The sequence below is a fragment of the Zerene cesonia genome, chromosome 17, assembly GCF_012273895.1.
Source record: "Zerene cesonia ecotype Mississippi chromosome 17, Zerene_cesonia_1.1, whole genome shotgun sequence".
NCBI lineage: Eukaryota > Metazoa > Arthropoda > Insecta > Lepidoptera > Pieridae > Zerene > Zerene cesonia.
Window position 1 is genome coordinate 8,205,706 of NC_052118.1, and position 14,258 is coordinate 8,219,963.

At 31.5% G+C, this 14,258-nt stretch overlaps 1 protein-coding gene across 2 annotated transcripts in view; it reads left to right on the forward strand.

Annotated features, from left to right (window-relative positions):
• Positions 1 to 419: 419 nt before the first annotated feature.
• The window catches only part of LOC119833614, a 72,299-nt gene continuing 58,460 nt past the window's right edge, over positions 420 to 14,258 (forward strand). For both annotated transcript variants that reach the window (XM_038357704.1, XM_038357705.1), the window contains exon 1: positions 420 to 573. The gene's annotated coding sequence lies outside the window, so the exon portion shown is untranslated. The remainder of the gene's footprint in view (positions 574 to 14,258) is intronic.

Below are 14,258 nucleotides of genomic sequence, written 5' to 3' on the forward strand. Positions count from 1 at the left end.
CATCATGGCATCACTGAAAAACAAAAACCTATTTTAAAAATAGAATAACAAACAACGAAACCCGCATAAAGCCCGCGAAAAGTATTTCAATTCAAGAAAAAACAACGCTCCATGAATAATTATCAAATAGCACCCTTAGCCTCTCAAAAACTTTTAAGAGTCGCAATTTATTCCGAGGCACAAACAGTCGGACGTTAAACCTCAACTGCCTGGAACTAATTAGCGTAACGTACACGCTTCTAATTAAGCATTTCTATCATAGCGAGATTTAAATACCCAACTTATTTATCCTAAAGGCAGATCCGTTTTTCTTTCTGTCCTTACAGCGCATACTTTACTTCCATTTGCCTGTGCTGAGGTGCGCGGGGTGGGGCCGCGGGGGGCAGGACACGCGCGGTAGCGGCGCCCCAGCCAGTTGGGCCAGCTATGATCAAGTGTACGCTTGTCGGTGTGACAATTTAAAAAAATAGTGACCTACAGCATTTGTGACGTGAAGTGGATGAAAACCCTAAATTGTTTTGTGACTTGTGAAAGTGTCTGTGCATTACTTGGGTTTTTTGTACCGTTTTCGCGGTAAGTTTTTTTTGTTGACTAGTATAAGCGGTCGGTTTCGGCTCAGGGATGATTAAAGTGCAAGCAGTCGTGACGTGCTAATGATGAGGGTCCACTTATCGCATTATAATAATTATGTTATTAATGTACGAACTAGAACGAGCCTAAACTATGTTATACGCAATACGAAACCTTTAATACATTTAGATGCTAACATTTTGCTCTACGAAGTGTATTCTTAATAATATAAATTAAATAATGATAATATATGTATATCTAAGGAATGGTTTAAATAAAACAACTGATTTCATCCTAAAATTACTAAAAACTTGTATGTAATTAGACAAGATATTTGCAGATAAAATGAAAAAGAAAAGCGTCAGAGAATTGCATTTTTTATCAAAAGAGATCATTCAGAACTTTTTCCATTAGCAATGTTAAGTATAATAGAAAGATACTAATTTAATTTATTAAATAGAACTGACTATAATTTCTTTATTTACGAATGGTATCCAACAGAAGTAAACGTGATTTCTTTTCGGGTAATATTTCCGTACGCTCAATTCTAAAAGAAAATCTGCTTTTAAATAAACGAGAACCCAAATCTAATGCATTTATTACATTACTTTTCAGCACTTAAGTAGAAACTCATTCAAGATTAAACAAATATGGTCTGCAACTTTCTTAACCTTATTTATTAGGATACTAGGATTGGTCCAATATCTATCACAGATAATAAACGTTATCACTTTGAACGCTTACTGAATTTACTGAGCCAGGTACGTGTCCTTTGACCACTTCTTACAGGTGACGGGATTACGTGTTTGGAATAAAGGTATTTTATCTAAAAAACGTTAATATCATTATGTTTTCTATGCAGATCCGTATCATTGAAACATGGGTGAGTGATATGTGTATATATATATATATATATATATCTATCTATATATATAAAATTCTCGTGTCACAGTTTTCGTTGCCATACTCCTCCGAAACGGCTTGACCAATTTTGATGAAATTTTTTGTGCTTATCCGGTATCTATGAGAATCGGCCAACATCTATTTTTCATACCCCTAAATGATAAGAGTAAGGCAGAACAGCGTTTGCCGGGTGCAGCTAGTATATATATATATATATATATATATATATATATATAGTTATATATTCAACTGAATATTTTATCTAAATATCGATACGAAGAACTGTTTGATGTAAGAAAGTAACCTTGGCTTAGTGATACAAAAATTGGTAAGAAAAATAAAAGGTCAAAAAAATTAAATTTCATGTACATTTTGTATAAAGGTATATTTTTAACCGACGTTCTCAAAAGACAAGGGGAGTTCTCATTTTTCTCAATTTTTTTTCTGGAGTGGATATCAGTGACCTTTTTTGTAAAAATAACTATTCATCATCTTTGCACCTTCGCCGTTAAGTATAATTATAATAAAGTGTGTATATTTTCACCAGATAAGACGTGAAACACTGAACAGTTGCATAAATATTTGGAATCTTTATACAGTTATGTTACGTTTGTCTCTTACCTGCCTATACATACCCACACATTACAAGAAATCAAAGAACGTGAACAAAAATGAAAAAAATACTAAGAATATACAGAACATTATATTCTCAGTAACTACGCAATTTTTCCTTGTTACGCCGTTGTCTGAATATTCAACATAGTTGACTTCGCGTCGGGTTACTAGTTCATTATAACAAATCACTTCTGTAAATTTAGATTAATCCAGACGCCCTTGAGAATCGAAAGGCGTTAATTAATAAACGAAATATCCAATTTATTAAAGAAAAAGTTTTAGATACCCAATACTGGGATCTTGTAATTAAGGAAGACTAATAAATATCTAAACTGGAAAACTTAGAAGGAATCTCCTGAAGATCTTCTCGTCAAGTCGGATAATTTTACTTTATCGTTAATTGAAAATTATAGAAGAGGAACGAAAGGTTTCCAAGAGTTAAGGGGTTAAAACTATCTATACTGCTAAAATATTAGATTTCATGCTTATTTATTATTTTGCAAAAAACATGTCTGGTGAGTCGGCATGAATAAATAACTTTATTATTATATAGTTCTATCAATGCCTCGGTTAAGCATTATTTTCTTTATTTTTTAGTTGGAATTCTTGAATATAAATGGGACAAAAGACGGGTTTTATTTATTATAGATAAAGCATATTAGCCGAATAGAATCAACAAATTTGTTGCCATTGCTTATATTATTTCGTTTACATAACCTATTCAAATTTTCGGTAGGTATATTGATTCTCTTACATTGAAAAATGTGAAATGTTTTAGATTTTTATAAAGTGATACTTTGACATTCTTAGTGATCTTAGCGTTAATTATTTACACGTGTTTCGGATCAAGACACACAGTTTAACATAATATAAAATAGATAAAACGTAACCGTAAAACAATGAAACCATATTGTTTGTTTATACCTCAGCAATTAAAAGTTTGTTTCATGTTTAATTTAATACAACGTCATTATAATACAACACGTGCGGTTGAAACTGCAATGAAAAGTTCGCGTTCAAAGGCTGGCTATTAACAATTAAACCAAATTAGTATTTGAAACATTCCACCGCGGTGACCGCAGATAATTCCATGTTCTGACTGACTTTTATTACCAACTAGCTTTTGCCCGCGGCTTTGCACGCGTTAAATAGATGTTATATATACCTTCCTTTTGATCATTCTATCTATATACAAAAACTGTCATAATCCGTTGCGTAGTTTTAAAGATTTAAGCATACATAGGGATAGAGAAAGCAACTTCGTTTTATACTATGTAGTGATGTTACGTAAGTTCGATATCAATAAATGAGCAATATTAAAACTAATATACTAAGAGCCAAATTGAGTTTACAAATGTTTATTTGTAAACACAATTCGGCTCTAAGGAATTCCATGAAATTTGTTTTGCGGGAGCGTAATATAGCTGGTTTCATACCTGGGAATAGGCAATTTCTATTTTAAACTAAGCAGAGTTCCGATTATTCAGGGTATTATTCAATATTAGTATTAAAATGGAATACGCTTATTATGTTATTTTATAATTATATCATTTGTTAACTGACATATGTTGTACAGGGCAACGAAAAACGTATGACATTATACAGGCATTTATTCATATACGTAATCTTAATATATATAAATCTCGTGTCACAACGTTTGTCCTCAATGGACTCCTAAACCACTTAACCGATTATAATAAAATTCGCACACCATTGTGCAGTTCGATCCAACTTAAGAGATAGGATAGTTTAAATAATTTTTATTACGATAAATGACAACCCGGGCGGAGCCGGAGCGTGCAGCTAGTTGTATTATATAATCATCTTAGTTACATTACATATTCTAGAAATTCTCGATAGATGGCGTGCAGTTTCTTTAGGCGCCCGTTTATACAAAACGATAGGATTCAATCATTGACTTAGGCGACAGTTTTTTTTAATTCCATTAAATTTTTTGAGCATTATAATCTGATACAAAAACTGTTTCGAAAAAAATACCAAGTGGGAACAATTGTTATAGTATTGTTACATTTATGTATGGATATGTGTATTATGTTACATATTTTTTGTGTGATGTAAATCAATAAATAAAGTTGACTTAATTGTAATTTGATACAGTGAGGCTACCACATAAGTATATCATGTCGTTTTCTCTTTAAAGTCTCGTACAATTCAATACTCACTTTTTCTTATAAGACAATAAGTAATCACAATCCCTATTTTGTAATACAATTGCCCACCCATGTTATTAACAGATTAAAAAGAAATCATCTTACCATTCACAATACTCTGAATGAAATTTATTAAACAGAAATATTCAATCTTCCATCAAGCATTTGAAAGCATATCATTGGCTTACGACTTACCTTTTTATTCGTCGAGTCGAAAAGCCCGATATTTTCACCCGTGATAATAAAATGTATATAAATAGGCACTCAGATTGATCAGTTCTCCGGTTTGTGTGTGAATTATTCACGTCTACCAGCCCGGGACGATATTGATTTGTTGGAAATAGCTGAAAAAGGTCTATTTTGTATATTTTATACAGGTTGAAGTCAGGTCTGGATGTAAAGAAGATTATCTTTTCTTTGTAAATGGCTCCACCTAGTAGCCACCATCAATGTCTCATATTGAGCGGTGTAATAAAGATTACAATTAATGTGAAGGATCATTTCTCTTAGTTCTGTTGCAAAATAAATCAATGGATAAATATATGTTCATCATTTATCCTAGTGGGCCATTTTATTTGTAACGGAGTTGTTATTAAAATTTCTTACTTCAACTGTGACTATTTGTCTATGGGCTGCGCATAACTTCAGGTTCCAGAGTGAAATGTTTCTTCGGTAAATATATTGAATTATACAATATCAAATGTGTCACATTTGATATTGTATAAGCGTTATAAACTCAAAATTTAATTCACTAGGTTCTTTTGATGTATTTTTTGTTTAAAATTATGTAATTGGTATGAATCAACCGCTGGGGTTGAATAAACTGTATTTACGTAGAAATTGTCACAATAAACTAGTCGTTTTTCTTTTCTAACGTGTTTTAATTTCTACTAACAAGCACTTATATAACTTTATTACGGTTCAGATAGATGAATAAAAACTCCTTTATTTTTATATCTTCGACGTGCGATATTATTCTTATTATATTAACGAGCTATTTTTCTTTTTATAAAAAAATACACACTCCCGGGGTTTTATCCGCGTATATAATGTTACATCAAACAGACAGGCAGACGGACAGACCAACATAGTTACTTTTACAGTTATAATATTAGTAGGGATTTGGCTATAACAAAGATGCTATTTTAAAACATAAGAATTTAAACATATTCTAAGCAGTTCCAAATATTTGAGCATAATCTTTCGTAGATGTGTTAAATACAGCCTACCCATGCCTTATTTTGAATTATATTTACTCATTTTTGAAACCTGGGCTGAAATAATATCATAATAAATATTAAATTATAACTGATTATATTGAAGAGTTGTTGTTAGTTTGAATACGCTTGTCTAAGCGATATATTCCAGATAAGTTTAATTGGATAGTAAGTGCTTACGTATCTATATGCAGTAAAAAGGATAAGAAATATAAAAATATATGTGAACATATAAGCGTAAATGCTATATTTATTATTACAAGACGTTTTAGAAGGAACATCGACGTAGCGCACCTTGTTACGTTAAGGCGTTTTTATTGCTATTTCAAGGGTTTCCGGAAGGAGAATTTTTGCTCTGAAAGTGATACATGCTTTTAACATACCTACCTTCTCTAGAACTTTCTCTGATTTCTTGTGCGGTATTTCTTATTGTTCTTTATGCATTGTATTTAAAAGAAAACCTCTTTGATTCACCATCAGACATAAAAACTAATAGCACGGACTTAGTAAAATAACATTAAAATATTATACATAGCTGTATATCAGTATTTTTTTCTTGTTAAAATATCACTATACATCACCTTTTTAGCATACTAAGACACCGTTTCAAATTCAAATATTTTATTTGCAGAAAACTTGTTTATAGAATGGTACTTTTTTTTCGTGAATTGATGATAACAGTACCGATAACAAAAAGAAACCTATAGACTACGGAGCGAAATCTAGCAAATAGACTGCGTTAAATATAGGCTTTTTGAGTTCACAAATCATAAAGATTAATATTCATAAAATTATAATACTTATGAAGAATAAGCTTATCTTATCATGCGCTACCATTACCATATTTACGTCATACCTTAAAAATACACTCAGTAGGTAAATAAAACTGATTACTTGATTCTTACTTACGTAAAATTGAATCTTCAATAAATTTATCTAGTATGTACGTTTGTAAGCCCTCGTAACTGGCACAAAGGCGAAATCACAATATGATAAGACAAATACAATTTTCTGATCGAAATCTATTCGCGTTTTCTCTTTCAATATTTATTTTATTGGAGTAATCAATCACTTTTGTTCTAGTCGGGGCTTGTTTCGAGATGTTTTGAATAAATTAAATTTATTATGAAGGGTTTTCGGACTGAGTTATTGTAGTGATGTCAATAGTTTGTGAATATATTTCGGAAAGGTTTCTTGCTCTCGAAGTGACTTCGTATCGCATTGATGTTATAAATGTTTGTTTAAATGTATTTTAAGATGTTTGATTATTTTAACGTTTAGATATATTTTCAATTTATAACTGTATATCGAATGGCTTTGCCCACATGTCACTTTTATTTTCACTAAAATCTATATAAGTGTTTTCTTAGGTTTATTTATTTAAATATATACCTCATTATTGTTCAAGTCATAAATCATTGATTATGTTATTAAAAATATTAGTAAATTGATTATTTTATGTTATGAAACCGTAATAATAGGATAGAGAGAAATGAATTTATTCTTTATTCAATAAATGCAATAATATTCATTCTATTTCAGTACACAATATATTTAAAATCCTCACGAGGTGACATGAAATCAGTATAACACATTATTTATGTTCATTTGAGCATCACACAAAACCATTAACTTTATTTACTACGAAGATGAAAATATAGCGTCGAAACTGGATATAATTTATGTAATTCGGGTATAAAATACCCAATTTAGACTCCTGTCCTCCACATCACACCTATTAATATAATTTTTTATTACATATTACATATAAAAGGAAGTCAATAAACTAAATAACAATTTAAACGTGGGTTTCGAGCACCTTCGACCGAATTGGGTCAGCTCGCACCGAGAAAGTACGTAGGCTCGTAGGCCTTCCCAGTCCATTCTTTATTTCCAATCGTCAATCCTTTCCTTATCCCTTATCCCTTAAAAGCGGGCAGCGCATTCGCCGAGGCACTATCTCTGCGATTGTTCATGGGCGATCGTGATCGCTTACCATCAGGCGAACCACCAGCTCAGTTGCCAGCATAAAAAAATATATACAAAAAGATTTATGAATAGTGATTGAACGTAGTATAATACTTCAGTGTTTCCGAAACCTCAGCGAACTGCAAAGTAACAAATGATACGAATTTTATTAACATAATGGCAATGATCATTAATTTAATTTTTCCTCGCCACGTCCGAAAAAACAAACGACTCATGAAACTTCCATTATGAAATAATTAACATTTTTTATGATTATAAAATTTTATTATACTTTTGACGTGACTTGCTAAGCGTTTATTTGTGGGTTTTTTATAGCTGTCTGTGCTAACGTGATTTTGATATTGCGTCGAATTCGATTTTTATTGTTTTTCATTAAGTAAAATGTATATGTTTTTAGTAACATTTCACTTTGACTTGCCTAATGGTGTATCTAATATGAAACAATTCGATTTGTAACTGTGGATGTTATTTCACATCCACATTTAATTATTGTTAATAGTATTCAAGAAATATAAATAATATTAGATGTGTGGAAAACGTTAAAAATTGCCGGTAAACAATATTTGATTTCATTCTTTGAAATAAGGTCAAATATCTTCAATAGTATGCCAGCAACTTAGCGAAAAGTAACTTTTCCTAATTTCCCCCATACTTCCTGGCTTATGGAAACTATGACAAAACTGTTTCATAACACAAACTACCGATGCTTTTTCCCAACGACTCTCTGACGCAGGCAAAGTAGGCATCTACGGGGGAGATGCTAAGAACTTTACCGCTTTAAAGAAAGTGGATAAAAACCAAATGAGTCGTACAAGATTTATTCATTTACATTAAGATTAACCCAGCATATCCATTCCAATAATCAATAATATGATACCACCATATTACATATTGAATGTATCAAACCTGACAGATGAAATCCAAGCAGATATTTCGACCTGTGTTAAAATATGCAAAATGCATGCATGTCCTGTATAGTGGACAATACATAATCCGGAAACTCGTTGAAAACTGCAATTGTACAAGTATTTCTAGTGTAATCCCATTGTATGTTATTGCGGCCTGTGGATCAGGTCGCTTGGCTTCATGGATTGGATAATTATTTAAGTGCTAGCTGCGCCGCGCAGTTTCACTCGCGTAAGAGGTTATACGTAGGAGGTTTCGGGGGCGATAAAACGATCTAGCTAGGAATCTTTTTTAGAAAATGTCATATTCGTGTTTCGTGTTTCATGTCAAATTTCAGATATTGCATACAACGCCATCTAGTATAAGCCAACTTTGGTGTCGATTTCAGATTTCGTATGTTTTCTTATAACACAATTACTATTAAAACAAATATTTCCTAAATATCCAGCCTAACAAGCCAATATGGTTAACTTATGCGGAAAAAGACGATCATAGCAGAAGAAAGATTCATATGACGAGTCATTCTTAATAGCAAAAATGATAAAACATAATTTACTACTGCATTATTACTAAAATATGGAACACAATAAATATTTCAATTATTACCTTAATATGATCTTTAATATAAAACGAACACAAAATAATACAGGTAATGAAATACGTTATTACGCCTCTAGGTTTCTTACCTTAATAATAACTTGATAAAAAACTTATACATTTGGATATCTAGACTTATCTTCGTTACATAGTATAAAACAAAGTCGTTTTCCGCCCTCTCTATGTGTATGCTTAGATCTTTAAAATGACGCAACAGTTTTTGAGGAGGCTTTTTTTAATTAGTACTAGCTGTGACCCGCGGTTGAAACCGCGTAAGTCCGTATACCGTAGCAATATCGGTATAAAAAGTACCTATGTGTTATTTCAGTTGTCCAGCTATCTACGAAGCAAAATAGTATTATTATTCACCAATAGATGTCAGGAAAATAAACACGAATAAAACACGAATATGACATTTTCTAAAAAAGATTCCTAGCTAGATCGTTTTATCGCCCCCGAAACCTCCTACTTATATACTAAATTTCATGAAAATCGTTGGAGTCGATTCCGAGATTCAAATTATGTATATATATATATATATATATATATATATACAAGAATTGCTCGTTTAAAGATATGTTTCGATACTGGGAAGGTTTGTATGTACAATAAAATTTATTAAGCAATGGAGAAATTCTGTTATTTTTGAGGTTTACCCTTGCAAAGATGCGGCAAAACAAAAAAATATTGAACGAATCATAGTCATTGTGTATTTTATATCACACACAACATAGCAAATTGAGTTCTATTATTATTAATGCGAACGCCTTTTATAGTTATTTACACTAAAATTTAGCCTCGTAAAATGGCGAAATGTTAGCGGTAGGACAATAAAATTACAGGAATTATGTCGTTCGTGCCGCGTTCGCGTGATTTTGTCAAGGAACCCTAATTGTAGTTAGAGGTTTTCGCTATTGCATACAATATGCTGAATTACCATTAAAAGTTGGGACCAATCGCCGTTTGTTTATAGGTTATTACGGGAGCATTACACACGGCATTTTCTATTCTATTTAAGTTTAAATAGATACTCAAATTCCATAAGGCTAAGGTATTAAATAATGCGGATATCTAGGTATAGTTTGAGACTAGAGAAACTTTATTAGTAGTATTTTTCGATCGAACTGTTTTGAAGACGAAATATTTTAATTGTTGTTTGAACATGAACTTATAAAATCTTATATTATGATAATTTAGAGCAAGTTTACGGTAACATTTCCATACCTTTTTCAAAAAGTAATCTATTGCAATATATTAATAATAGTTTTATAGTTTTATCTTGAGAAACTATAAATACACAAGACACTTGCATGAAAATTTTAAACTTAAAAACGTAATAAGTTTAGATACAATAAAATACAAATTAAGTAAGTTTAGTGATCCAAAAAAAAAAAACAAACAAAAAATCCCATGAGATCCCAAATCTTCTAGATTATTCCAAATACACCAAAGACTGGATAAAAAATCAGACATGATACCGGGAGTCATTACCACGCTCCCTCTGGGAGAACAGTTGTGTAAATGCCAGTGTCATAATGGTTTCAAGCGTTAAGCAACGTGCTGTCTGCTCGTTACAAGCTTGTTAGACGTTCTCAAGTAAGTGTTGTCAAATATCTGTGATAATAATTTCATGTAGTCTTTGTACGCTTACATAGGCTATGTGTAGTGTTTAATTTTGGTTTGAGATACAGACTATATAAACAGGGCGGGCTAATATCACGCGGTAGAAGGATTCTCTAGAGTTTATGATTATGTTTGTGTTTATATAATAGTTATTTTATTAAATATTTCTTATTCTAAATTATACTTTTTCGCTGTATTGCAAAATAATGTAATTTGAAGTCACAATCTATGGTATTTAATGAAATTTATTCGTATCAAATCATTTCTTTCAAATACTGGTTGTATTTGGCTATAGCTTTAACGACTTGTAAACCATTGTAAAATAAATTACAATGTGTGTGTAAGCTTCTACTGCTCCTCCCTCTAGCAACGGCCATCAGATCAACATTTTTCAACAACACTCACAAACTAACAATATGCATATCGCAAACTCGCTAGTTAAATGACGCCGCTAAACCGCGCGACAATAAACGAAACTTAACTGCTAATCCAGCTAAACAGTGCTAAAGTGTGAGCTAACAGCACTTGAGCACGATACTAGAGTCATGTGCTAGATTCTAGAACATTGGAGTCCACACTGAAGTGCACAACAAATGAAAAAACTTTTGATTCCGCGAGCGTCCTGCTCTTGATGAAGCTGGTGGTTGAAAGTTGGCGCTCGCGATGGGCCTTTCTATTAAACTCTGTATTGGCAGTTTGGGAACTGAGTTGTGTGCATTTTTCATTTCAAAATTTTGAAATAAAAATTGCTTTAAAGATTCTTTTTAAGGTCCAAGATCAAAGGAAACAATAAATATTACCTTTTTGTTATACATAACTGTGATTAGTAATATTTAGTTTTAATAATAACTTCGAATGCATTTCACTCAACAAAATAATAATAATAATAAATAATAATAAAAATACTTTATTGTACACAAAGAAAGAACAATACAATAGACATAATATGAAAAGTACAGAAGGCGGTCTTATCGCTTGCAAGCGATCTCTTCCAGACAACCGCAAAGCAGAGGAAAGCTTAAATTAGGCTTTGATTATTTTGTCAGTAATATAAATAAATTGTATAGTTCAAATAAACATGAAAATTTTATTTATTCCAATAACGAATACATAATATTTACCATAACATTTGATGAGAAATCGTCATTTTTGATTGAACACAAACGTAAATACGAAAAAATTATTAACTCGTCATTCTTAGATTATTTTCTTTGAAGATGTAGGTCTTCTAAGAAATGATATTATAAAGATTTCAGGAGACATCATTATCTAGTGATACTCTAGGTAACATCCACAATAATTTTGTATTCATTGATACAATATTTTATTCATTAAGACATAATGTTTTTTCCCGTTTATTTATTCCTTTATTGCTACTTAAATTCCTGTCTGAAGGTCTAGATTTAGCGAGACAATAACATGACACGAGCATAAGTAAAAAATTGCAACATTATATCAAACAATAAAAAAATCAAGACTAATGCAATTTATATATGCTTGTTACCAATTTTTGTCACCTAGTATTGCGACTAACGTATTGTAATCGTTTGAAATATACTAACAATGCGGTGAATAATATCATCTAGAGTTACATCTTTAAATATTCATAAACAGAACAAACTGAGAATAAATTAAGTACACACATTATTAGTTTAATAAAGGTTCCACCTACACGTGTAATAAGAAACGAAACATTACAGTCGCAGTATTATATGTTTATTTAAAACTAAATCCCCGGATTTTATGATACACACGAGAATCGGGTATCAATACTCTCATTTATCACTGGAAAAGAAACTCGTAAAGATACATAAGCCTGCGAATCCTTCGTGATAAAACCTTGATGAACGACTACCATATACCTATTGTGCTAGGGCGGGTAACGCGGAATGTGTGCAAAGACTGGGTCAAAGCAGGTGCGTAGAAATATCTTTAGAATTGTGATTACACACGCTTTATTAAAGAAAGTGCATTGTTACTGGTCATTTTTACCTCGCCTCTGAATTATAGCGTCTGTTTATGTTCCCAGTTGGACTAACATATGAATTAGCAGGTAAGACCTGACCTAACTTGTACGAAAGAATATTGTTAATAAAATCCTTCACATCAATACATTTTTTAGGTATATTGAACTACTCCATACAAAAACAACGAAGTTGCGAACATCATCCGCTCCCAGGTACACCAATATAAATATTATATTATTTAAAATAAACCAAATCTCGTTTTAACATCAAACATAGCTTGTACTTTAGTCGATAATTTTTGAAATAAGTTTGAATTGTAATCTATTCTTATAAGCACGTAAGCATTTAGTATTTACCCGATTTTCGGCGGTAGCTTTCACAATTCACTTTCAAATACCATACAATAATATTACATAAATTTCATAACGTAATTTTATATTCCACATTGTTATCAATCACTCTTCAACAAACAGCTCTTCAAAATTGTTCTACATTCACAAATAATCTTTTCATCAATGTTGAATTTAATAAAATGGATTCGGCCATTTTACGTTCATCTTGTTTTTCATAGTTAAAGACACGTGAGTGAAGTGTTATGTTGAGTGCAGCTGACATATGAAAATGTGATCATAATGAGCATATCACAATTTATAAAATAAAGTACCTGGATGACCGACCTTAGCTCGGTATTTTTTTTTTTTATAAATTGTGTTTTTTGGAAATTTTATTCGCCAGTAGATGTGAGGAAGAGTCATAATAAATTGGGACTACTCAAACGCCTCCATTGTTAAAAAAGTAAGTTTAAGTCGATAAAACACAAATATGACATTTTCTAAAAAAGATTCCTAGCTAGATCGATTTATCACCCCCGAAACCTCCTATATACTAAATTTCATGAAAATCGTTGGAGCCGATTCCGAGATTCCAATTATATATATATACAAGAATTGCTCGTTTAAAGATATAAGATATTTCATATTTAATTATAAAGCAGCGTGTAATTATATAGATGAAAGTCTATTATTTGTTCCTTCGTTGATATTGGCACTTTAAAAAGTCATTTATCCTAGCCTAGTTACTTGAAAATCTATAAGTTTCTAAGTGATGGGGATGATTGATATTGAATAAAAAACAAATTGATTCAACTGTGTTTTCATAACGTTCGCGATTATTCTCTAGTTTTACCAATAACATTAAGATATATCTAATAATGGCTACTGTTACCTCAACTGAGAACTAAAATTTTAAATTTACGAAAAATCGCATACATTAGAAACTGAGCGTTTACGATAAGCGAGACACGTAGAAAAAAAAACTTCTGAAACTGTAAACTCCTTGATATTTATTTGGAAAACATTTTAAAATGTCGAAATTGCCATCGATATATCTGTTCCCCGGACAATAGCATACAATACCATACAAAGTATCACCTGACAGCTACAAAATGTGCTTCTTGCCTCACACGACCCTCGGGTGCCATTACTTTACAATACTTGTTCCACAGCGATATCAAATAAAAGTTTATTTACAGCTTTCTACGTTGTTCTGTTGCTCTGGTACCTACGTGAGGTAAACATGTTGCATTTATAACAAATTGTCCTTAATTTTTATGTGTCGTAGCTAAGTTATGGACGTAATAATTTAATTGATACTAACTTCTATTAGTATGGAATTATGATACAACAATGTAATAAATAACC